Raw genomic sequence first — 25,517 nt, forward strand, 5'->3', positions numbered from 1 at the left:
TCCTGGAGTCCCTGGATCGAGTCCCGCATCAGGCTCCCTGCTCAGTGGGGACTCTGCTTCTCCCTCTGCCTGCCGCTCCCCCTGCTTCTGCTCTCTAGCTTGCTCTCTGTGTCAAATAAATAAGTAAAATCTTAAAAAAAAAAAAAAAGAGGAAGTTGAATCACTCTCCCCCTTACATATAACTGAGCCAGTCCTAGATAGTTTTATAAAAATCCTTTTAATGTTGATGAAATACTGCAGTGAGAAAGAACTTGCATAATCCCCAATTCCGAAGCGGAGGCCGCATAAGTATTTGCTAAAGGCACAGCCCAAGGTTCTTGGACGTTCCTTCCTCTGTTCCAATAAAAAGAAGGATGTTACTACCGAGATTCTTTCCTAGTTCCTAAGCATCGAGATTTGTTAATGTTTACAGTACACTTGAGATCTGAGTAAACATGATTTAGGAGAGTAAGCCACATGACCAGTAGGAAAAGGTTTTTTGTTACCTATTTAAAAAAATGCGATGTATTTGGCATATAAAAAATGCCTATATTGCTAAGCATAAATTAGCATGTAATTTTAGAAATTAATGAAATAAAACTCATCCATTACCAGTTTCTCATGGGCGGAGCTGGCCAAGAGAAATGTCTACACATGACATCATATTTGAATTTTATTATTTCAATAGAAATGAAAGGAAGAAGGGCAAGCCCCTTCTCTTCAGAGAACAAACTACAAGTATTCAGAACAGAAAGGATGTATGTTTATTTAAAATATATAAAATCAATTTTCTCCTGGAAAAATATTGTAGATATTTTCACATGGAGAAATAATCTAATCCTTTGGGTTTAAATATCTAGACCTAGAGAGAGATCACACTATTTATCACACTATTTATTCAGATACTGTACTGTCTCAAGACACTTCACAATACAGCTCTGAAAGCAAATTATAAAGAATCATCAAACATCCTGTAGGTCCAATGAGTGAAACATGTATTTGTTTGGATATTTGTCTAAAAACTACCAAGAGGAAAATCTAGACTGAACTCCAGGGAATTTTAATCCACACACCACATTTTCTTAGCCTTTTGCAAGGTAGAATCAGAGGATTACATTTTCTAAGAACCGCTTTTTCAAAAGCTTGAGCACTAATCAGTTAAGTGTGACATAGGCTTGAAATGAGATTTGGTAATAAATAATCAAGGGTGAAGGACAACTTAACACGTATTGACAGTGGACCAGTGCTATTGCTCTGAATTTGTCAAAGTTGCACTTTATTATTTATCTGACATGTATTTATTTGGCTCACACTGTTGCTTTGGCTATCAATCACTGTGTAATGAACTTCCCCCAAAACTTAGTGGCTTAAAACAACATCAGTTCATTTGTTCATGACTCTCTGGGTCAGGAATTTAAGCTGGCTCTCTTCCTCGGGGCATTCCCTGGGGTTGCTCACGAGACTGTGGACCCATAGGAAATGGGATTGCTCGTGTCTGGCTCCTAGCAGTTATGGCTAGAAGACTGGGACCACCCCACTCCCTCTCTTTCTCTGTGTAGCTACCTTGAGCTTCTTTTCAATTGATTAGAGCCTAAGAGTGAGTGTTCTGAGGGCACCAAGGCCAAAGCTGAGATGTCTCAGGGGGCAAACTGAGAATTCACAGAGCATCACTTCTGCCCCATTTGCCTGGTCAGCAAGTCAAGGCCAGCCAAGGCCGTGGGCAGGGGCAGTAGGCTGCACTCATCTGGGGTGAGGCCGAGCAGCAGTGCAGAAGAGCTGTGGAGGAGGCAATAGGGTCATAGCCCTCTTTGGAGACGTGGTCTCGCACAAGTCATCAGGCTGTCTGGGAAAACGTTTCATGAAGGTGACCTCATGTAGGTCTTCGGAGCTGGAGCCTCTATGTCCCTCTTCCCATGCACACCACACTCTGCTGATAGAGGAGCTAACACACCATCTGAAGGCAACTCTGCACTTGACAAGTCCGTGGTTACTCCACACCACCCGTAGAATGCAATTCAGACCCTTGGCACGGCTTGCCAGGCCCTTTCCACCCTGTCCCCCACCTGCTCCTCCAGCCCCCCCGCTCAAAGTCTTACATGCCCTCTTCTCCAGCGGCCTCTTGGGTAGCAGCGCTCCACATGGGACCATGTGCTGGCACGCCCTGCTTCCCTCCAGAATCCCGCCCCCCAACACTAACACATCCCCCATGTGCCTGGGGTCCTGCAGTGATGGCACTGCCCCCTCCCCAACCCCACTGCCTATGCATGCAGAGCAGGCATCTGTCTCTTGCTCCGCCATCCAGCCCCTGCCATTAGCGGATAGGCCCCTTCATGAGCTCTTGGTACCATTTACTGATGTCAGCATCCCAGCGCAATGGCAGAGCTGTGGAGTGCCTGCTGGAGGCTCCAGAGAACCCCAGACAGGAAGACAAGTGGGTGTGGTGAGGAGGAAGGTGAGCTGCGTGATAGAGCCCGAGTGGCGGGTACAGTACCACCAGACTGCAGATGGAGAATGCGCTAGATAAGAAACAAGCACAGTCAGCAGAACAGAAAATTCGATTCGATGTGGGGAAGAGCAAGGCGTGTCCTGATTAAGAAAGCAAAAACAGCAGAGGGCCTTACGTCAGACCAGCCCCATGGTAGAGATGTGTAGAGATGTGTAAGGAGCACCCCTCCAGGGCGCCCCAGACCTGAAATGGGACACCCCGATCCAAGCGCTGTGTGGCTCTCAGCAAGTGACTGTCCATCCTGAGAGGGCAGAGGAGAAGCTGAGCAGAGAGCACGGAAGAGCCTGCTTCTGGGAAAGCGTGTGGGACCGGCACTCCTAAAGGCGAGATGTCACTTGTGTCACTTGGGGGAATACCTTCATCCCTGAGCTCACTTGACTGGATCCCATGAACATGAGACTGATGGTGATGTGCTTGGCTTTGGTGACAAAGAGGACCTGGTGTGACTGGGGAGAGGTGAGGGGACAGCTAAGCCTGACCAAGGGAGACCTACCTTGAAAGAACCCATCGTCTTCTTTTGACTGAACAACTATAAAGGAAGTAATCACCGAGTGAAAATATTTTTCCCTATACCAGCCACTGCTCTGGTCACCTTATACCCATTAGCTCACCTGGGGTAGGTCCTCTCATTGTCCTCATTTTACAGATGAGGACACAAGCAAAATAGGTTGTTCAAGGTCATGGAGCTCCTAAGTGCCGGAGCCGGAATGTCCTCCCAGGCAGCTTGTTGCTGTAGTCTCTGTTCTTGCCATTTGACTTGGCTAAGCCCGATTTGGGCAATACACTCTTGCTGCTGACCCATTTTTTTTAAAAACTGCTACCTGACAGTGGTATTAATTCTGAGAAGTGAATTTTGAGAGTTCTTCCCTTCTTTATATCTCAATTACTGTTTTGGGCACATTTAAAAATGGCAAATTCTATCAGAGGTGAACACACATGCGTACGTGTATACAGATAGCTGTGACCGGCAAAGAGCTGGGGGAGGGGCGATTGTTAATTACCATGAGTGAGAAATGCAGCCTGGTTCACATGCTTTGGTAATCACTTTGAAGTCTGAACTTCAGCTTCATGGGATTGTTCTGGAAATTGGAAGAATGATATATTGTTATCCCATGAGATACACTTAAATTATTTCTAGTATATGCCTGATGTGACTTTGTAATTTGCTTTTTAGTCAGCAAGCTCTCACATCTATGAATCACTAATAAGGTTCACATTAAGTTTTTGATCTTTTTAGGTCTATTATTTATTATTGTTAATTGACAAGTTCCTGAAGCACAAGATTCGGAAAAGTTCAGAGATATTTCTGTTGAAGAAAACATTACTTTTGTCAGTGTTTTTCCAAGATTAATTTTTAAAATCCCAAGAAATCTGTACTTTATCATTTTTTGTTGGTTTGCAAAATAAAATTGGAAACACAATAGATGCTTCACAGTTGAGCAAATGGACAATTTTCAGAGGTGGAGCAATTCACTGAATATAAATAATAGCCCTGAAAATATATAAATAGGAAACTTACAATAACCACCAAGGCAAGGACATCACGATTTGTGATCTCAGAGATAAACAAAGTATCTACATTTTGTATGGCTTCTGTTTTAACTTTATCCCTCTGTCCTTTGGGGACCCCTGAGGTGCCTGCTTGCAGCCAGAACTCTTAAAGGACTTATGGATTCAGCCACAGAGGAAGGGAAGAAGCTGTGAACAGAACAGAGGGTTTTTTTTTTTTCTTGGAGTGGACTTCCCAGCAAATCCAAGGGTGACCACCTTTGGAATGCCACTTCCTCCCTGATCTCAAAATACCTCCCGTTACGCTGCCAGAAAGTTCTCATTTCACTTTATTCCAGTACCTGAAATTCTGCCAACTAGAAGTTAAAGGAACACAGGTCCTCTTAGAAATGCCTGTCCCGACAAGGCTTCCCTCCCACGTTAGAGGGACTTACTCGGTAACTTAGAGAGGATAGAAATCTTCATGAGAAGGAAGGCTGGAATTTATTCAGTCAACAGATAAGAACTGATCAAGCACATACCTGCTTATTGGTCAGTGAGTGATCTTGGTGTTGGGAGTACAGGGGAGAAGAGCGGCCAAGTTCCTGGCCTGCATGAAGCCTACTTTCTTTTGGAGGAGAAAGGCAATGAAAAACAAAGGTAAACAGTACATAAATGAGATAATTTAGATTATGACAGTGCTATGAAATAATAGTGGAAAAAAGTAAAGGTCTAAACAGACAACTTTCTGGAATGTGGCCTGCTCTTAGAGTTACTAAGTGCTTTGTTTTTATGGACAGTGAGAGAGAGGAGAGATATATGATAGGTACTTACTGCCACAAAATTATGGTTTTAAAAAAAAGGGTGCAGACAAGTCATGGGATGACATAGAAAAGGCATATTCTGTCCTTCCCTGGTCCCAAATAATGTATAATTCTCATCTTCTGTGTTCTTCCTGGGACCATCGGCTCCTTCTCCATCGCTGTGTTCCTTTGTTGGTACAGGTCTGGGACGCAGTAGGTGGTCACTAAGTATTTGTTACTCTCTCTATAGATAGAGATACGTATGTAGAATCTGACTCTTAGGATTCCTGTTGGTAATGAGGAACTAAAGACCTACACCTTTTCTTAAAAAAAAAAAAAATCTTTGTACTGCCCGTTGCTACAATTTCAGCAGGTAAGCACGTGAGCAGAAGGAAACTAAAGGTTTGCCTGCCTAATTAATTCCCACTTGTGCAGCCCAGGCCCCAAAGCTTTCACTTCCTGTCCTCTTTGTCACTTCCACATGTGCCACATCTGAAGGGACACGACTTGCTCTTCTTTTTTTTTTTTTTAAGGTTTTATTTATTATTTATTTGACAGAGAGAGACAAAGCGAGAGAGGGATCACAAACAGGGGGAGAGGGAGAGGGAGAAGCAGGCTTCCTGAAGAGCAGGGAGCCCGATGCAGGGCTCAATCCCAGGACCCTGGGACCATGACCTGAGCGGAAGGCAGACGCTTAACGACTGAGCCACCCAGGTGCCCCATGCCTTGCTCTTCTTGAGAATGTATTTGGTACTCTAAATATTTCACTGGGAGGAGAATGGTCATCCTCAATTTTTAAACAGGGTCTTTTATTGCTCCTTTTTCTTAAATCCTAAGGATAAAAACCATCTCTTAGGATCTCGCCCAAGTCTTAATAATACTGAGATAAAAATAGTAAAATATGGAATTTTAGCATGTACAAATATGAGTTATTCTTCCCAGACCCCCTCATGTTAAAGGCTAGGAGAGTGGGTCTCGGGAAGAGCCAAGCAGGACATTCAAGGCGTTACAGCTGGTTGGTGGTAGGATCAAGATTATACTGAAGGCTTCTTGACTCCCACTATTTAACTCTGGCTCTGAACCTTCACAAATACCAGTGATATCCCATGCCAACTGAAAAAATCAACTTCAACCTAAGAATCTTACTTCTCCTTCTGTATCAAGGTGACCATATCTTCACAAGTGAAAGGGGCATGATCCAGTAGATGACACTAGTCCAGCAAGCAGGGACTCCACTAAGAACATTATGCTCCATGGATTCAGTCCACCAGCTTCCAAAGCAATTTCCCAGACCTTTGTACTACGCCCACGATGCTTACTTGCTGAACCATCAGCTTTAACTTCTTTACCCCATATCTTTTATCTCAGTTTTCTGGTTGTATTTTATCTAAGTCATCTTTACTTTAGTTGAGCTAAAGCTGTGGTTTTGCAAATTAAATCAGTTGTGGGTTTATGCATATATCTCCTCCATGTGTTTACTAAGCCTTTTCTTAAAAAAAAAAAAAAATTAGCATTCTATGTCTGTTTTCATCTTTTTAGCTGTATGAGGGAAGATTTGTTTTGCTTAAGGTTTTCTAAAAACAAATTCAGAACTATTTAGAAGAACACATCTAAAGAAACCAAAACGCTTTTAAAGCTATAATTTTAGCCATAGTTGAATTCTCTTAAAGTTTTGATGTTTGATTGTAATGAAGAGATCTTGTGGCTTTTGAGCCTGGACTTCATGCTTTCAGCGGAGAAGCTGCTCCATGTCTTTCAACGTGGAGGAGACTTCGAAAGGCATCTCTTATAGCTACTGTGGGAGAGGACTAGGCAACATGCAAAGGTGAAAGGGTTGGTATTAATTAGGAATCTATTGTAATAATTTAGAGAAAATATCTGAAATTCTCAAACTAAAATATTGAGTAAGGATCAAGTACAAAAAAAAAAAATAACCAGATAAAATTCACAGGACTTATTACATACTGGGATGGAAAGGATGAAAGTGAATGAGTACTTATAGTTGGGTCCAATATGTGTAGCTTGACAACTCAATAAATGGTAACTGCCTTGACCAAGACAGAGGAGAGAGGAGAGGCATAGGCGGTGGGGAAATGGTAGAATTCATATTTATTTTGGTTGTGCATGAAAAGCTGGCGGAACATCACTTGGAGTGGTCCGATACATAGCTGAAAACATAGTATACATCAAGAAAAACATACCCTTTGAAGTTATCACTAAATAGAAGACCACTGAAGCCATCTGTGTGGATGACACTGGCCAGAAGAAAAGTCAAATCCAAACCTGGATGTTTTCCATAATACTTAGGCAAAGCAAGCTGAACCAACAGAGTAGACTAAGAGCGAACAAGGGATGGAAGGAAGGAAGCAGGAGGGAAGCAGGAGACTGGCAGTGTGACGTTAGCGAGGGGGAAGACAGCGAATGAGCCCGTGATCTGGAGGCTTGGCATCATCCCTGCCTTTGAGAGAGCAGGGTTGGCAGGGTGGTGGGTGGCGGAAGCCAAATGGCAGAAAGTGGAGAAGCCAAGGGAAGGTGAGGAAATGAAAATGGTCTGCAAAGCTTGTTGGCGAAGGAAAAGGTCAGAGCCCACATCTGCAGGAGAAGTAACGTCAGAAGTTGTCAGGGGATGGGAAGCGTGAGCGTGTTTGCAGATGGGGGTGGGACAGAGGCTGAAATCACAAGAATGACAAGGGGTAAAGGGAAAGAAGAGTTCCAGGGATGTGGCTAGGGGCAGGGTCATCCTTGGTACACTACGGAGGGAAGAGGTGGAGATAAAGATAGGTTGAACCAGAGGGACGGAAGCTGAGCAAATCTGTGCCTTGTGGCCTCCATTTTCTCATCAAAATGGACTAGCCCATCTGCCGAGGATGGAGAAGACAGAATTATGTTTTTGGAGACGCAAGGAGAACATGCATGGAACAGCCAGTTTAGGAAGTGGGAAAGGAAGCAGCCCAGGCATGAGATAAAAAGTAAAGATTGTTGGCAAATTCAGTAATAAATGACATGCTTTATAAATGCTAAATAAGATATTATTTGTTGCTTTCTTATAGTAAAAATACACATAACATAAAATTTACCTTTTTAACTATTTTTAAGCATACAGTACAGTGGTATTAGTTAGATTCACCACTGCTGTGATCAATTTCCAGAACTCTCTCATCATCCCAAACAGAAACTCAGGACCCTAAGCAATAACTCCCCATTACTAGCTCCCCCTAACCCCTGGAAATTGCCACTCCACTCTCTGTCCCTATGGATTTACCTGTTCTAGATGTCTCCTATTTGTCGCTTTTAAAGCACGATGTATAAAGGAAGAAAAAAGAGAATAACCAGAAGGCAATAATTCTTGCTATAATGTTCTGTAGATGAAGAGGTCGTTCTTAAACCATCCCCTGTTCTTTTCAATCCACCCTATGGTATCCACTTACAAAACATAACAACAATGTTATAAACTTGGTATAGTGCATTGTCCTTAAAGAAATCCAAATTTACTTTGAAACCCCTTAAATTCTCCTTTGATGTCTGTTTACAATATCCATACACAACAGCGGGTGTCTTTTCCCCTCATCCAAATGATAGCACAGAATTGCAGTTTGGTAAATATTTTTCTGTTTAGCAATCTGTTTCAGAGGATTGCTTTCTCCATCTGAATCTCTGTTGTCTGAAATAGAAGTTCCTAAAAATAGCTTGTATATGTGTCACTTAGATGAGAGATTCTGCTACTAAGATATGCAAACAGATAACCCCTCTGCTTTAATGTCAGTTATAGGTTATGGGAACAGATCCCAACTGTCCAAGAGGAGATTCGGATGAGTCCTTGTAGCATTAGACTCCATTATTTTTCATGGAAATCGTTTTTGATTCCCAGTGAAAGTAACTTCTGACAGGAGACTTATTGGAAGAAATGTCTGATACTGCAGTCAACTTCCACTTTCATTTTCTGTGACCAACCCCAGAAAGAGTTGACAAAATTCCCGCAGTGGAGGTGAGTGATAGGTACCTCTTCCTACAGCAGTACCCAGGGGGCGAGGCCTCACCAGTTGCCTTCTAAATTTAGGGTTCCACATAGAAACCTCAACAGCCAGGGGTGCCTGGGTGACTCAGTCGGTTGAGCGTGTGACTCTTCGTCACAAGCTCAGGTTTTGATCTCAGGATCATGAGTTCAAAACTAGCGTTGGGCTTCATGCTGGAGCCTACTAGAAAAGAGAAAAGAGAAAAAAGAAAAGAGAAAAGAGAAAAAAAAAAAAGAGAGACAAGAGAAAAGAGAAGAAACGTCACCAGCCATTGCACTTCCCCGAGCCCTGAAGCTAGCCACCCTCCCCGACGCAGTGCTGGCCATGCTACCGGAAAGGGGAATTGTTTTCATATTGCCTCCTTCTCCCAACCTACCTCCCTTCATCCCATTCCAGTGCGTCTTTGCTGCCCAGCTTTGAGCCCCATTTCTCTCCTGAAGCTAGCGCTCTGGAGTTCCCTCTCATCAGAAACCATTCCTTCAGAAATCTGTGTGGACTTGGACACCAACTGGCTTTTGTTGCTTATGTGCCTCAGTCATGTATCCCAAGGAATCTATAATCTTCTTGAAGATGGTGTGTTTTCATCCATAAAATCGTGAAACATTACTGTTTTACAGATAAGGACATTAAGCCCAGAGCAGTTAAGTCCCTGGGCTAAGGTCACACAGCTGAAGTCAACAGAGAGATGGTTGAATTGGCCATTTATGAGGATGGAGAGAGAGTTAGGTGTGTTTCTTCCTCAAAATTACTTGAATGGGCTCTGCCAGAGTTCGTCTCTGTGGCTGGTTTTGTTTTGTTTTGTTTTGTTTTGTTTTGTTTTTTTCTGTTTCCGTTGCTAACCAGCACCTTTGTGTTCCAGAGAACTTTCTCCACACATGATACAATTCCATACTATTAGTTATATTTTGGTCTTTAAAATTATAATCATATTTCCTGCCTTCCAGAGATAATCTTGGTTGAAGTTTTAGGTGTTTGGAGGCTAGTGACGCATTTACAGATTTTAAATTTTAGAGAGCAATTTGGCAATAACTACTACAATTGCAACTACAAAACCTGTAGTTCTACTACTTTGCACATAATCTATAGAAACTCTCAGACACGTGCCAAAAGAAAACCTACAAGGATGCTAGTAACAGTATTGTTTATTATAGCAAAAACAAACGAACAAAACCCCCCAAAAAACAAAATGAAGCGAAAACCATCAAACATCAACAGAAGAACAGATATGAGATTGTCATATATGTATTTCATAGAAGAGTAGAAAGCAGTGATTCTCAAAGTGTGGTCCTGAGAACGCCGGAGATCCTCAAGACTTTCAGGGAATTCTCATCTCAAAACTGATTTTATAGAACTACCAAGGCCTTTTTACCTTTTCATTTTCATTCTGTCCAGTGGATTTTTCCAGAGGCTGCATGTTATAATAGCAACAGACTAGATGCACAAGTAGATAGGAAAAGCCTGCCATCTTCTATGAAGTGAGATATTAAAAAGATTTGCAAAAACGGGGCGCCTGGGTGGCTCAGTCGGTTAAGCATCTGCCTTCGGCTCGGGTCAGGATCTCGGGGTCCTGGGATCGAGTCCCGCGTTGGTCTCCCTGCTCAGCGGGGAGTCTGCTTCTCCCTCTCCCTCTGCCCCTCTCTGGCTTGTGCTCTCTCTCTCTCACTCTCTCACTCTGTCTCCCAAATGAATAAATAAAATCTTTAAAAAAATTTTTTAAAAAGATTTGCAAAAACGTAAGGGAGCACCACATTTCTCATTTGTTGGCTTTAAAAATATTTATCATAATATATGCTTATGTTAAGATATTGTATATAATGGAATTTTATTGTTATTTTTAGTTAGTAAATAATTGTTTTTAAATTGTCTCAGTGTTATGTTCTGATACAGCAAATATCTTAGATTTAATCCATGTAAACCAAAGCTCTTCAGCATCCTCAATAATTGTCAAGAAGGTAAAGGAATCCTAAGACCAAAACGTTTGAAAACCACTGCTATAAAGTAAGGAAAGTGAATAAATTGAGACTATATGTATCAACAAGAATGAATCTTACAAACCCAATAAATGGAGTTGCAGAAGAATATAAACAATTTATGCTCAGTTTTAAAGCCAGTAAAATATGCTATATAGAGAATAGATATATACTACATGCATCAAAAAAAAAAAAAAAGTGGTGGAAAGAATAACTCCAAAGCCTGGGTAGTAATTCTCTTGGTAGGTAGTGGTAGTGTGAAAGAGAACGCAGTCGGTGGGAGGACGTCGGAAAGCTGAAATAGATTGGTTAGGTTTTCCTTTTTAGGTTGAATTGTAGGTATAAGGTGTTCCTTAAGTTATTTGTTTGTTTGTTTGTTTTTGTATGCCTGAAATGTTTTATAACACGATTTAAAAACTAATAGCCAGGGGTGCCTGGGTGGGTCAGTCGGTTAAGCATCTGCCTTCGGCTCAGTTCATGGTCCCAGGGTCCTGGGATGGAGCTCTGCATCGGGCTCCCTGCTCAGTGGAGAGTCTGCTTCTCCCTCTCCTTCTGCCCATCCCCTTCCGTTCGTGCTCTCGCTTGCACTCTCTCTGTCTCTCAAATAAATAAATAAAATCAAAAAGCAATAGCCATATACAACCCAACAATAACAAAAACAGGGGTGCCTGGGTGGCTCCGTCGGTTAAGGATCTGCTTTCAGCTCAGGTCACAATCCCAGGGTCCTGGGATCAAGCCTGGAGTTGGGCTCCCTGCTCAGCAGGGAGCTTGCTTCTCCCTCTGCCCCTCCTCCAGCTTGTGCTCTCTCTCTCTCTCTCTCAAATGAGTAAATAAAATCTTAAACAAACAAAAACAAAAAGCAAAAGCCCAATTAAAAAATAGGCAAAGGACTTGAACAGACCTTTCTCCAAAGATCTTATACAAATGACCAAGAAGCATATAAGAAGATGCTCAACATCACTAACCATTAGAAAAATGCCAATTAAAATCACAGTGAGCTATGACCCCACATGTATTAGATGACTACTCTCAAAAACACAAAATAACAAGTTTCAGTGAGGATGCAGAGAAATTGGAGCCCTTCTCCAAGGAAATGTAAAATGGTACACCTGCTATGGAGAACAATATGGCAATGACTCAAAAAATTAAAAATAGATTTGTAGTATGATCCAACAGTCCTACTTGTGGGCATACAGCCAAAAGAACTGGAAGCAGTCACTCAAAGGGATATTTTCACACCTCTGTTCATAGCAGCATTATTCACGATAGCCAGTACATGGAAACAACCCAAATAACCATTGCTGGATGAATGGATAAAGAAAATGTGGTACATACATACAATGGAATATTATTTGGTCTTAAAAAGGAGGAAAATTCTGACGTGTTCTAAACATGGATGAACCTGGAGGACATTATCTAAGGGAAATGCGCCAGTTACAAGACAGACAAATAAGTGCTGGTTGATTCCACTTACGTGAAGTGTCAAACGTAAGTCAGAGTCATAGAAACAGAAAACAGAATGGTGGTTCCCAGGGGCTGTGGGGAGGCAAAATGGACAACTGTTGTTTCATGGGTACAGAGTTTCAGTTCTGCATGATGAAAAGTTCTGGAGATCTATTGTACAACAATGTGAATATACTTAACATCATTGAACTGTACGCTTAAAAATGGTTAAGATGGTACCTTTTACGTTATGTTTTTCACCACAATAAATTGACAGTTATAACAAGATTTTGTCTGACCTAGGAATTCTGGGGTAACTTTAGTCACTGTTAAAAATAGTAAATTAACTAAATCTGAATTATCTAATTATATTTCTTGCTCAGAATCCCTGCTTCTAGTCTTTTGCTTTGGTTCATATTGACCATTCTGCCCTTTCAGAATACCCTCTATTTCCTCTCAACTACCTATATCCGACCTGAAGGAATTCTAATGTATTCCTCCGGAGGATGCCCAACTAAGTTCTGCATTCTCCTTGGTAGAATCGGGAACCGTTCTAAGTCGTTTCATCTCTACTGCCTTGAGGATTCAGTACACTTATTTTGTATACAAACTATTGTCCATTACTCATCTCATCCATGTATTGTTTCTTAGTTTTTCAGAGGTATTTGATCACCCCAAGTAGAATTGAAGCCCTGGAAGACAGGTACAAATAATATTATTGTTGTTTATGTGTGCCTGTCACTGAGCTTTGCGTATATTAGCTAGCACACAATAAGACTGGTGAATAAATGAATAATTGGATAAAGGGACAGATTATCAGTGGGATTTTAAAGATGTAGCTGAGCTGGATGTGGTAAAAATTAAGTATAACATCTTCTCAGAACTACTATAGTTCTGGTTTCCCTATGCTTTACTTATGTTTCTTGCACCAAACACCAGATTTCCTCTCAACAGCCCCATCTTGCTCTATCCAAAGAGGCACTTCTACCCCAAGCCTGGATGGAGAGTGGGTAAGGTTGTTTTTACTCCCCTACACTGCTCCCTCTGCCAGCCCATTTTTATGGCCCTTTTTGTTTTAAGGAGCTTACTATTAATTGGCACACAAAAGCAGATAGCAGGTAGCAAAAATAATAAATATCAGGGCTTATACAACATTGTAAGAGTAATGCCTGGTATTTGATGTTCAGTGTCTCTCATCTCAGTTCCTTACTGTTCTACTTAGAAGCTGTGACAATTTAACCCTTTTTAAGATTGTGGTAAAATATAGCATAAAACTTACCATTTTAAAGTGTACAGTTCAGTGGGACTAAGTATGTTCACATTGTTGTGCAACCCACAGCCACCATCCATCTCCAGAAGTTTTTAACTTCCCAAAGTTTCTGTTCCCAGTAAACACTAACTCCTAACCGCCCCCGCCCCCGCCCCAGTGTCTGGTAACCTCTATTTTACTTTCTGTCCCTATGAATTTGGCTGTTCTACGTACCTCATATAAGTGGAATCATAATATTTGTCCTTTGTGTCTGGCTTATCTCACTTGTGATAATATCCTCAAGGTTCATCCACATTGTAGCAGGCATTAGAGTTTTGTCCCTTTTGAGGGCTGAAGAATATTCTACTTTAAACTTTTTAGACTTCAGTTGCCCCCTCTGTAAAATGGGATCAGTAGCCCATTCTTCAAAGTCAGTTGTGAGGACTTAACAAGACCATGAACAGTGGTGGACAGTGTCCAGCGCAATGCTTTGACTTAAGATACTGGCTTAGTTTCCTTCTTTCCCTTTCTAATTTATAAATTTCATGAGGACCAGGTGCAAAAAATATGCCTTTCTCATTTCCCTAGTTCCTATGTCACACAATAGGGAATGCACAATAATGATCATGTGTGACCGAATTGGAGAATCCCCTGATTTAGTAAATTAGAGATCCTCTGCCAGGGTCCGAGTATTATAAAAGTGATTATTTCACACCTTTCTGCTCCTCCTCCTCACCCCACCTATAAATCAATATCGTAGAGATAATAATAGCAGACCTCCATCACTCAGGAAGACAAAGTTGTTGTGATACACCGTGGGATTCGGATCTCTAATAGCTTAGGTAAGAAAGAATGTTTGAACAGTTACCTCATAAGTCAGATGGTGAGGACAGGCTGAGAGAAGCAAGCCATGAGTTTTCCGTTATCTTAATCTGTGATTGTGTTTTGGCCTAAGTAAATTAGAGTTAATCACTGTGGAGTTAATTATAGTGTCACTCCTTACTAGTATGCTCTGGGGCCTTTCCATTAGAATGGCAAATGGATACTTAGGTTGACAGTGTAGCTGGGTCACTAAAGAGGCAAATCAGATGAAGAACCTTGAGTGATGTTGATTCTGGTAGAAATACGAAGCCTTCCAGGAACTTTCCAGAATGGACGTGAAGTGGCAGGAATTAAACCAAAAACTGACTCTGTGATAAGCAGTTTAAACTTCTTTCAGATTGATTTTTCCCATTGGTAAAGCTACTGTGAAAGAATTTACTTCACATTCTCTTTTGATTCTTAAAACATGGTTTACCCCAAACCTCTCTTTCTAGAGCTCCCTCAAAATATTAATTTAATACAGAAATATTTTGCCTTGAGAATTTCTTTTTTTCTTCAATATGAATGAATGACTCCACCTCCAATTCATAGTAGGGGTGTATATGCCCAGGGAGAAGAGCCAAGTTTTTTGAAATCCTTTATTTAGTTAAATGAATGTTACCTATCTAGATTGAGATAGCAGTAAGTGTGTAAGTTTAGAAATCAATGTCAAGTCTATTTTATTTTGTCTTAAGAAAGAATAGGCCGGTAAAGTTTTAGGCACCTAAAATAATATAGCTTTCCGATTTGTTGAAAGTAAATGTGTCATCTTTGTTAAAGAGTAGGCTTCTGGATGTTTTAGAAATGATACAGTACATATCTCAGGAAGTCCAACCCCTTAACTGTTGGAAAATGAAGGAATACTTTATTGGTCCTACAGGCATACCTTGGAGATATTATGGGTTTGGCTCCAGACTACCCGTAAATATCACAATAAAGCAAATATCACAATAAGGGAAGTCAAATGAAGGTTTCAGTTTCTAAGTGGATATAAAACTTATGTTTATACTATATGGTGTTAAATTAAATGTGCAATAGCATTATGTCTAAAAAAAATCAATGTACACCCTTAATTTAAAAATACTTGATTGCTAAAAAATGCTAAGCATCATCTGAGCTTCCAGTGAGTTGTAATCTTTTTGCTGGCGGCAGGTCTTGCCTCAGTGTTGATGGCTACTGACCGATCAGTGTTGATGGCTGCTGACTGATCAGGGTGATGGCTGCTGAAGGTGGGGGTGGCTGTGGCAATTCCTTAAAATAGCCCAACAATGAAGTTTGCCACATGGATGGACTCTTCATGAATGATTTCTCTGTAGCATGTGATGCTGTTTGGTAGCATTTTATCCACAGTAGAGCTTCTTTGGAAAATTGGAGTCCTTCCTCTCAAACCTTGCTGCTGCCTTGTCAAGTTTATGTAATACTCTAAATCTTTTGTCATCATTTCAACAATCTTCCCAGCATCTTCATCAGGAGTGGACTCCATCTCAAGAACTCACTTTCTTTGCTCATCCATGAGAAGCGACTCCTCATCCATTCAAGTTTGATCATGAGATCACAGCAGTTCAGCCCCATCCTCAGGCTCCACTTCTAATTCTGGTTCTCTGGCCGTTTCCACCTCATCTGCAGTGTGCAGACAGTGTGCATTAGCCCCTAAGAGGAGAGTCAGCCCGTCCCTTGAATCTCTGAAGCCACGCATTGACTTCTCCTCTCTAGCTATGAAAGTTGTAGATGGCATCTTCTTCCAATACAAGGTTGGTTCATCTCCACTGGCAATCTATTGTTTAGTGTAGCCACCTTCATTAATTATCTCAGGCAGATCTCCTGGATAACTTCCTGCTTCACCTTGCACTTTTATGTTATGGAGATGGCTTCTTTCCTTAAACTGCATGAACCAACCTCTGCAAGTTTCACACTTTTCTTCTGCAGATTCCTTACCTCTCTCAGCCTTCATAGAATTAAAAAGAGCTAGGGCCTTGCTCTGGATGAGGCTTTGGCTTAAGGGAATGTTTCGGCTGGTTAGATCTTCTATCTGACCACTATAACTTTCTCCATATCAGCAGTAAGGCTGTTTTGCTTTCTTATCATTCCTGTTCGCTGGAGTAACGCTTCTCATTTCCTTCAAGATTTTTTCCTTTGCATTCACAACGTGGCTGTCACAAGAGACCTAGCTCACTAAGTTTAATCATGTCTAGCTTTTGATTTAAGGAGAGACATGTGTGACTCTTCCTTTCACTTAAAACACTTTAATGTCATTGTAGGGTTATTAACTGGCTTAATTTCAATACTGTTGTGTCTCAGGGAATAGGGACAGAGAGAGAGGTGGGGGGAACTGCCAGTTGGTGGAGCAGTCAGAACACACATTTATTGGTTAAATTCACCATCTTATGTGGGTGTGGTTCATGGTACCCCAAAACGATTACAAGAGTAACACCAAAAATCACTGATCACACATCGCCCTAACAAATATAACAATAATGAAGAAGTCTGAAATATTGCAAGGATTACCGAGATGTGACACAGAGACATGAAGTGAGCAAAAACTATTGGGAAATGTTCTGATAGACTTGCTTGAAGCAGGACTGCAGAAGAAATGCAGTATCTGCAAAGTACAATAAGGCAAAGTTTAATAAAACGAAGTATACCTCTGCACTAAGACCAAAATAATGTGTAGGTCTTCCAGTGTTGGGGGTTTGTCTAAAAATAAAGAAGGGGCAAAATATAATATTGTACAAACAAATATCCTCTCTTGCCTTTCCTTCCCAGGGTCTCATACTTAATGGTCACACAGGGCCTCCCAAAGGATAGAGGATCTTAGCAATTAAGCAGCGGTTGCTTTGGAGACAAAGACAGCAGTGCTAGATCCCTGATCGTGGGCAGAGCAGGTGGGGATGCAGAAGGGGTTCAGATCTCTAGATCCACCCTGCACATAACGATAAAATAAAAATTAGCATGGCACTTGTACTTTTGTTGTTTTGCCTTTCTCCCCAAATATGTATTGTGAGTCTTTTGTTACTGCAGGTAAAATAATTTAAATAGTTAAAAATAGGTTGTGGGGACCATTCACCTTTAAAAATAGAAACTGGCTGGCCCTGGTGTAGTGGAGTGGGTCTTACAGGCTAAATCGTGGCTCTTGTCCTTTTCAGCAGTAAATCCTCACATGAGATGTTTAACCTCTGTGCCCAGTTTCTTCATCTGCGAAGTAGTGACAATGACTTCTAGTTTGCAGAGCTGCTTTGGGCATTTTTTTTTTTTTAGAGGAGTATAAAGCACACAGTAGGTGCTCAATCAATGGTAGTCAATCATCTTATTTCTAACTTGCATTTCCATTGTAAATATCTATAACTTATGCACTTAAACATCCATGTAAGGCTCAAAATAGTCTTAGCACTTAGCAAGCATTCACCAAAATATGTTCTCCAGAGATAACTCTCAGTCTATCACTTCCCTGTGAAATTTGACACGTATTCCAAAATTAATCAGGGATGCAGTGTAGGCTGAATTCATGAGGTTTTCTGTTTATTGTAGTAAGTGATACAGTTTTACTTAACTGAGGGAAGAATGGTAACTTGCCTTGAAGCTCTATGCAAACCATCTGAAAAATACGTAACCCTCTTAATATAGGTCTAGAGATGACTTCTCCTTTTCCCATAGTGGGGAGGGTTGACATGCTGGTTCCCAGCGTTAGGTCCAACAAGATCACTGTCATCTCAGCCAGGAAGGATGCACTTGAGGAGTGAACGCCAGGAGGGGCATGGGTGGAAACAGTATGGCCAGTGCCCAGATTTCCCCACGCAGGTCCTCATTCCAGCACCGACGTGGGTTTCCCTGAAGAATAGCCCCACCGGGCATAGAACAGCCTTGTCAGAAACTGTGCTCTGTTGGAGTGAGTGTCTGTCATCTTCAATGACAGTGTCTTAAGCATCTGGAGGTGTATGTTTGCTTTTCTTATGTAACCACAAGATAGCGGTTGGTTTCTCTCTAATAGATAAGGGTAACAGAAGTTGCTGCTGGCTTGACAATGATGTATGAATTCTAATTCTGAGAATGAACTAGTGAGTTCAGTCAGACAGACCTAGTTCTTACTTCTTCCTCTTGCCTTTTTCCCAGCTCCACCCATCCCCACTTCGTTTTCTCCTTCCTTTGGAGCTACAAAGAAGCCCGACCAGGCTCAGCAGAAAATGTCCGGAAGCATGTGCTGACAGTATTTTCAGATGCCTGGGTTCCACCTCTGTGACTTTTTCTTCTTTTCTTCTTAAAAGTAAACACAGCAGGGTGTGTGTGCACCAATTACTGAGCACACAGAAATACGGGACTGGCTTCAAAGGACAGTGGCGGGTGCTGGCTGCCTCCCTGCCAGGCAGTTAAAGAGCTCTGCTCTCCCCGGAAGAAGAGTTCATTTCCTACCCCTGGACTTTTCTTAGAGCCCTGCAGAAGGAACTCTAATATAGGGAAAGGATAGCTTGGCAGTGGGGATGCCTTCTAGCTCTGGGACCTTCTGAACCCAAGTAGAAAAAGAAACTTTTTTATAACTTTATTTGGCAGAAACAAGAGAATGTGAACTTGACCTTGAAATACCCTACTACACTTTATGGATTGTATATTTTCCCACTACGTTCCTAGGAATACCTAAGGAAACTATGATGTAGTGACTCTTATTACCTCCGTGCTTTTTAGATAAGGAATTTGACTCGCAAAGCAGACAAGTGACCTGGAACAGCAAATTCAACATTGAGGCTGATCTTCCGACTTCCCTGTACTTGCCCCTATGTGCCACAATCTGACCACAAAATGGGTGGCAAAGCGTACCTGACAATCCAGCGGCTGACTTATGCCCACGTGCTGCTCCTGTCAGAACTGTTAGGGCTAAAATTGTAGATACCAGTTACTCACATGTCCCTGGTTTCTGTTGGTGCTACTGTATCCATGTTTTGTTGCTTCTACTAAAATGCAACGGTTGCAAGGAGGAAATGCCTATCATCCATGCTCAATGAAAATTTATTGTGTGACTGTTATTGCACAGATCAGCTATATGTTATTCCTATAACATCTGAATGCAAGGATGTTTCTCCAGGATGGCAGGCTTCTGTCTGTAAATACATTAGAATAGCAGTATGGTGAGCACAACTAGCAAGCCTGGAAGCCACCCCTCACCGTAGGGGGTTGGAGTGCAAATAGACTGGAGAGATTAATCTCTACTCCCGTGTCTTATAGGCCAAGAAGCTGAGACCTGCAGAGATGGAGTGGTTTTCCCAGACTTGCCAGTTCCCCACTGAGCTTTGTATTGGCCTCTCATTCTTGGTGCAAACACAAGAACCAGCCACAGTTAGGACCTCAGTCCCTTTGCATAGCCCAGGCTCCTGCCTCTAGTATAGAATCAAAGAACATGGTGATTGTGTTTGCTTTCCTAGGCCTTGAACTTAATATTGCAGAAATGCCCTTGGGCTCAGCATTTTAATAAGTTCATTTGGAAACCAGATACTATCCAGTGAGTAGGGAAAAAAATCATTTTAAATGTGAATATGAATACTTTTTGGAGAAAAGCATAAAGAATAGATACTACTTCGTATGGGAAAGAAAAGGCTTGGGGGTGACTTTAATATGTCACATCAATATAAGCAAGATAATTGAAAAAAGTCCTAATTAGCAATTTTCTGATCTTCACTTAAAAGGGAGAAATAGACTTCTGATATAGCAGAAAGTTTTCTGTTTGGTTGTTTAAAAAAAGATAAAAAAGTGATAATCAGCAGAATTCGGCACAGATTTTATAAACTTCATGCCAAACTCACCTAATTTCCATTTTTTGTAGCATTACCAGGCTAGTGAAATACTAGGCCGGTGAGGGAGCGTTTTGATTTCAGTGAGACGCTTAATATATGGAAATGGCCCAACTGGTGCCAAGGAGCAACAGTCTCAGGATTAGTGGAGGAAGTGATACCTGGGAGGTAGATTTCAGTACAGGAGAGAATCTCCAACCAAGTTAAAACTACACACACACACACACATATATATATATATATATATATATATATATATATATATATATTTAAAAGGACTGTCATAGCTAAATGCACATCTGAGGATTCACAGTATTCTCTGGAAAGAACTTTTATGTAACCTGTGATTCCGAGTGCTGAACTCAGAGTGTCCACAAGGTCAGTATATGTAACTTTAGACAAAGTTCTCCGAGTTCTAACATGTCGTTCACTGATGAGTCCTGGAATTATGGTAAAACAAAGTTTTAGGATCAACAGAGAGGAAACTGGAGGCTCTAATCATCGAATGCACTAATATTTCTTCCCTCATGTGAAGAACTGTAACTTGATGCTTAGCCATGTCACTTTCAATTATTAAGCGTAAATTAAAAGTACTTCCTTTACGGGTTGTTTGGAAACAGTTCAGTTAAAGGTTGACAGGCAGCCTAGAATCAGACGTAGGAGGTTCGTTCTTGCTCCAACTCCAACTTCCCTCCAAGCAGCAGAAAGGACCTGTGTCACCTCGGTGACGACGTTATGACATCACTGCTAAGCAAGGAAATTCTCAGTTTTTGTGCTGCCTGGGTTCTCTGAAAGCATAAGGAACCAGTGGGGAGGAGTCTTGGTTTTAAAGAGCCATTCCTCATGCCCTTCAAACCTAGTCATGCCACCTGTAGATCTGAAACCAAGAATTTAATGTTTCCCCATGAAACAGCTTCTATTAGATGCTTCTCGTCTCTCTGCTAAGAGTCATTCCTGTTAGAACACCATCTTCTCCTATCAGAATCCAGTCTGACTTTCTTAGTTTACCGCAGGCCCAGCAAAGACAGAGCTGCCATTGGGTGTAGACAGGTTGGGCCAGACTTGCCTACTGATTGATGTCCTGCTGCCCCCAAAGTCAGCCATCCCTGGGCCCTGGTCCTGTGGCCCCAAGGGTCGGATGCCAGTAGACATTCTCCCTAAACAAGCTGCAGAATCTAATCAGCCCAGCAAGAGGAGGGGGCGTTTCAACCAGGAACTGAAGGCAGCTTCTGGGGGACGCTGGCAAGAGCCCTGGTCCCAATCTTGCTCCTCCTGGAGGTGATGTGCACAGTCCTTCTGGGGAGAGAGGGTCCAGGGAGCGCATTTCCCTACTTCCTCTCTGCCTTCGTATTTGCATGAAAGCCAGATGTTCTGTATCTGTCACTTGTGTTTTATGCCATGCCATCACCAGGGAGGAAGCACAGAACTACAGAGGCCCCGGAGGAGGAAGCGTGGGTAGGGTGGCACCATGGACGTGGAACCAGAAAAAGGCAGTATTGTTCCTGCTTCCCTGACCAACTTTGCAAAGACAGGAAGTATGACTTCATTACTGAGATCAACTCGGGTGAAGGTATCCCTCGAGGACCTTAGAGAAGCATTAGATGAATAATACCTTTTAATCATCATGTCTCTGCAGTGAAGACCAGCTGCACAGAACTCAGTGGGAACCCAAAGGTTTCTCTACAAAGATGTCAACATAACTCTCTCAGTCAGATGTAATTAAAAATAATTACTTACAGAACAGAAATGAGCTTACAGGAGATCAAAGAACTGTGGGTCTTTCTGAAAAGACCCCATAAAGCGGAGAGAAGGTTTACAGCAGAGGGCCCTCAGCTTAGCATCTGTGGCACTTGAGCTCCAGTCCCCACTCCACCACGATTAGCTGTGCGACCTTGAACGAATGTCCTCACCTCTCTGAGCCTATTTCCCTATCTGCAAAAATGGATAAGAATACCAGCTTGAGTATGTCACAAGACCACAGCACTCAAATGGAGGAAACGTATGTGAAATCACTTTGAGTGAATGTCAGGTTCTATCCCTCATTCTTGTTCCATTTCCTGGAGAGGTACACTGAGGCACAGATTAATGAAAGAGCTTATAGCTTTCAGTTCTTTTCAGAACAAGATGAAATGTTGGTTTTAAAAACAAACAAAAGTAAGAGAGAAAAAGAATCCCCACTTCCCTAGAGCCATTCACAAATGCCCCCAGTGAAGAGCCAAGAGTACCCAGCCCTTCTCCGTGTCTACCAATCATGCTCCTGCACCCCACACGCCTCAGGACTTGTATTTCTGTCCCCTAAGCATGATCAGCCTATTGTAGTGGCAGCCTGACCAGTTCTCACTCCACTCTGAGCCCTGGGGATAGGAGATGTTCAGAATTCGGGGCAGGAGTATTTTCGCGATGTTGTCGGTTTTGCTTTGTTTCGAGGAGGAAAAGGCTGTGCCCCGGAACTCAGCCTTTTGCTTCTTGCAGCCCAGGAGCAGGACAGAGGGTACTAAGTATACAATGTGTTTCCTTCTGCTTTCTCTCCCAGAGGTCTTCCCCAGGCAAATTTGAATTTCAGATTTTTAAACCTCAGGAAAATATCTGTGCCCAGAAGACGGTTTTGGGTTTATTTTATGCTGTCGGTTGTGGAGACGGGAACATGACATTGATGCTGGATGCCCCATTTGGTTACCATTGTCACATCCTGTTCCTTTTTTTGTGAGCAGGACAGGGAGGATCGGCTGGTCATTCTGAAGGCAGAGAAGAGGCAAGAGCAGAGGGCGAGGAGGACTTTCTAGAGTGTAAGAATAAAATTCTGTGTGTTATCAGGGTAATTAGCGTTCAGAAAATGCTTTCAGTTATATCCTTGTTTCTTACGGAAGTGTTGGGAAGTGCAGTATTTGTTAGTCTGTGTGTCTGGCTTCTGTTAGAGAGCTCCAAAATCACAGTGGCCTAAGCTTGATGGCTGACTTCTCTCCTGCCTGAGAATCCAGGCTCAGGCGGCCAAGCACATTGCCAACATGATCGCCAAGGTGATTCAATGCCGCCACCTCCACGTTCTAGCCAGCGGCAGGAGGAGGCAGGTGGGCTCAGCCTGGAGGCTGCACATCAGCCAGGCTCACCTGTCGTTGGCCACATCCAGCTACAAGGGAACTGAAGGAACTGGGTCAGGGGGTAGCTCTCCGTCTCTGTGTCAGTTGTAAGGTTTGTGCCAGAGGCTGCCCCGACCTTCAGATGCCCCCTTTTGGAGACCACCGTTTGCACATGGTCTTCTTCTTGCCCTCACCCTCGTTTTGCTCCCAGTTCACCTTCCCTGGCATTGCTCCCCACTGCCCTGTCTCCATTCCCACCCCCAGCCAGTCTCTGCTGCCATCCATCTTTTCCTGCTGCACTTCTGCTCTCCGGGCTCGGCATCACCTGCCCGGCTCATCTCCCGCAACCTCTGCTACCTCCCCAGAGTCCTTCCCCACACCTTTACTCTCACGACGCTTGGCCATGGAGCCCCTCAGGTGTCCTGGAGCTAGAGAAGGACCTGATCCCACTGCTCAGTAAAAACAAAGAACGTCTGGCTTGGCTGCCCCAGCTACCTTGGGGTATGTTCCTAAAACTCCAAATGGGAGGTTGGGATGCATTTCCTAGTAAGTCTATTGTAAAACCATTGTAGGTGCTTTCAGAGTATCATTTAGTACTTCAGAAAATGTGCACATGTGGCTTCAGCATCATGGGTAACACTTCTATGGGAGAAAAAAAATCTATTCTCTGATCTAAACACGCTACTTATTAATAGACTTGTGGACCACTACTCTTTCCTAAATTAGGAATCCTTATTGTAAGAACTGGAATAGTCTTGGAATCAAGAGCTATGGCTTCATTGTCTTAGTGCCTCCCCACGACACCCTCTCCATACGATGCTCCCAACCAGGTGGTATTAAATGAAAGAAAGACTTGTCAAATTGCCAAATGCTATCAAGGCTAGGGATCTGAATGCGCGCCAGGTGATATCTGGGGCCCACAGAGGCCTTGCCATGGAAAGGGACTAGATGTGGAACCAGAGGACGTAGGTCCCGTCGCTTATAAGTTCTGTACCCTTGAAGAAAGTCCTGACTTCCGTGGGCATCTGTTTAACCCTTCTCTGTAACGGGAACCATCCATCCTACTTTACATAATTGTTAGGAGTGAAAGATGAGTCAATATATGAAAAGGAGTTTTCCCTTCTTCTTATACAAGATCATTTTTAAAAATCAGAATCATAAAAAAAAAATCAGAATTGTAAACTCCTCAAAAATAACTACTTAAAATCACCTAAAATCCAGTCCACCCAGTGATGGCATTTTGGTATATTTTTTTCCCCACTAAGATTTATGCATGTATATTTATATCTTTTTAAATGAGTATATGTATCATATATATGTATGTATATACTATGGTTAGTACATCCCTTTTTTGGCTTAACTGTATCTTGTAAATATCTTTATTTTAGTGAATAACATCTACTGGTTGTAAAATATTCCATTGTAGTTATTTTCCATAATATATTCCCACAATATCATATTTTTGGACATTAAGGCTGTTTCCAGTTATGCCATTATTAAGCAATGCCGCAATGGGCATTCTTGTACGTAAACCTTTATGTACTTGCCTTATTTTAAAGTCATTTAATACGTATTTTCTTCCATAAAGATTGTACATGTCCCTTTCCAAACCATGGCCAGAGCTGTTTCCGAATTTATACTTTATAAAGGTAATAAAGTTATACACTGTATATTACAAAATATTCCCGATAAACTGCATGTTGGGGCAGGGCATTACCAGTTATGCTTAGTGTAATAAACAGATCATAAATAGCCCATATCAGGTTTTGCTACAAAATTAGCTTGCACCACAGAATAATTGTTTTTCTATTTTCTCAGCATTTTGGATTTCAGAATTGCAGCGAGGGGATTATGAAGCTGGCTAATTTACATTTCTTTTATTTCTAGTGAAGTTGACCTTTTTCATATTTTATTCACCCTTCGTAATAGTTACTTTGTAAAAATGTCTGCTCTCAAACTTTGCCAGTTTTTTTTAATTAGGCAAATATTATTTCATTATTAGGTTTGTCCCTTTTTATTGATGTTTAATAGCTTTTCACATATTTGTCAAATATTTTGCCACAGACTTTACAATTTTATCGCCCAATTTGTTGTTTTCCTTATACTTTGTTAATGTTTACCACACATTCATTTTTAGGTAACATAGTATAGAAATTTATTCCTTTCTGGGGCTGGTCTGTGGTATCATATTTGAGAAGTCCTCCCTAATTCCGAAGGATATAATTATTAATCTACATATCTAGTACTTCTAGTAGTGTAGTGGTTTTATTTCCACATTAATATCATCAACCTATCTGAATTTTATTTTGATGTTAGCTTTAATATAGGTTTTAGCAAATGGCCACAGCCTCGTT

At 41.9% G+C, this 25,517-nt stretch overlaps 1 protein-coding gene across 3 annotated transcripts in view; it reads left to right on the top strand.

Moving 5' to 3' along the window:
• Positions 1-25,517, top strand: part of PRKCQ (protein kinase C theta) — a 175,666-nt gene that overhangs the window by 11,610 nt on the left and 138,539 nt on the right. The window contains exon 1 of one of the 3 annotated variants that reach the window (XM_027595467.2): positions 4,555-4,633. The exons of the other annotated variants lie outside the window; for them this stretch is intronic. The gene's annotated coding sequence lies outside the window, so the exon portion shown is untranslated. Of the gene's footprint in view, positions 1-4,554; positions 4,634-25,517 lie in introns of those variants that run through there. 3 annotated transcript variants of the gene reach the window in all.

Source organism: Zalophus californianus, chromosome 9 (assembly GCF_009762305.2).
Source record: "Zalophus californianus isolate mZalCal1 chromosome 9, mZalCal1.pri.v2, whole genome shotgun sequence".
NCBI lineage: Eukaryota > Metazoa > Chordata > Mammalia > Carnivora > Otariidae > Zalophus > Zalophus californianus.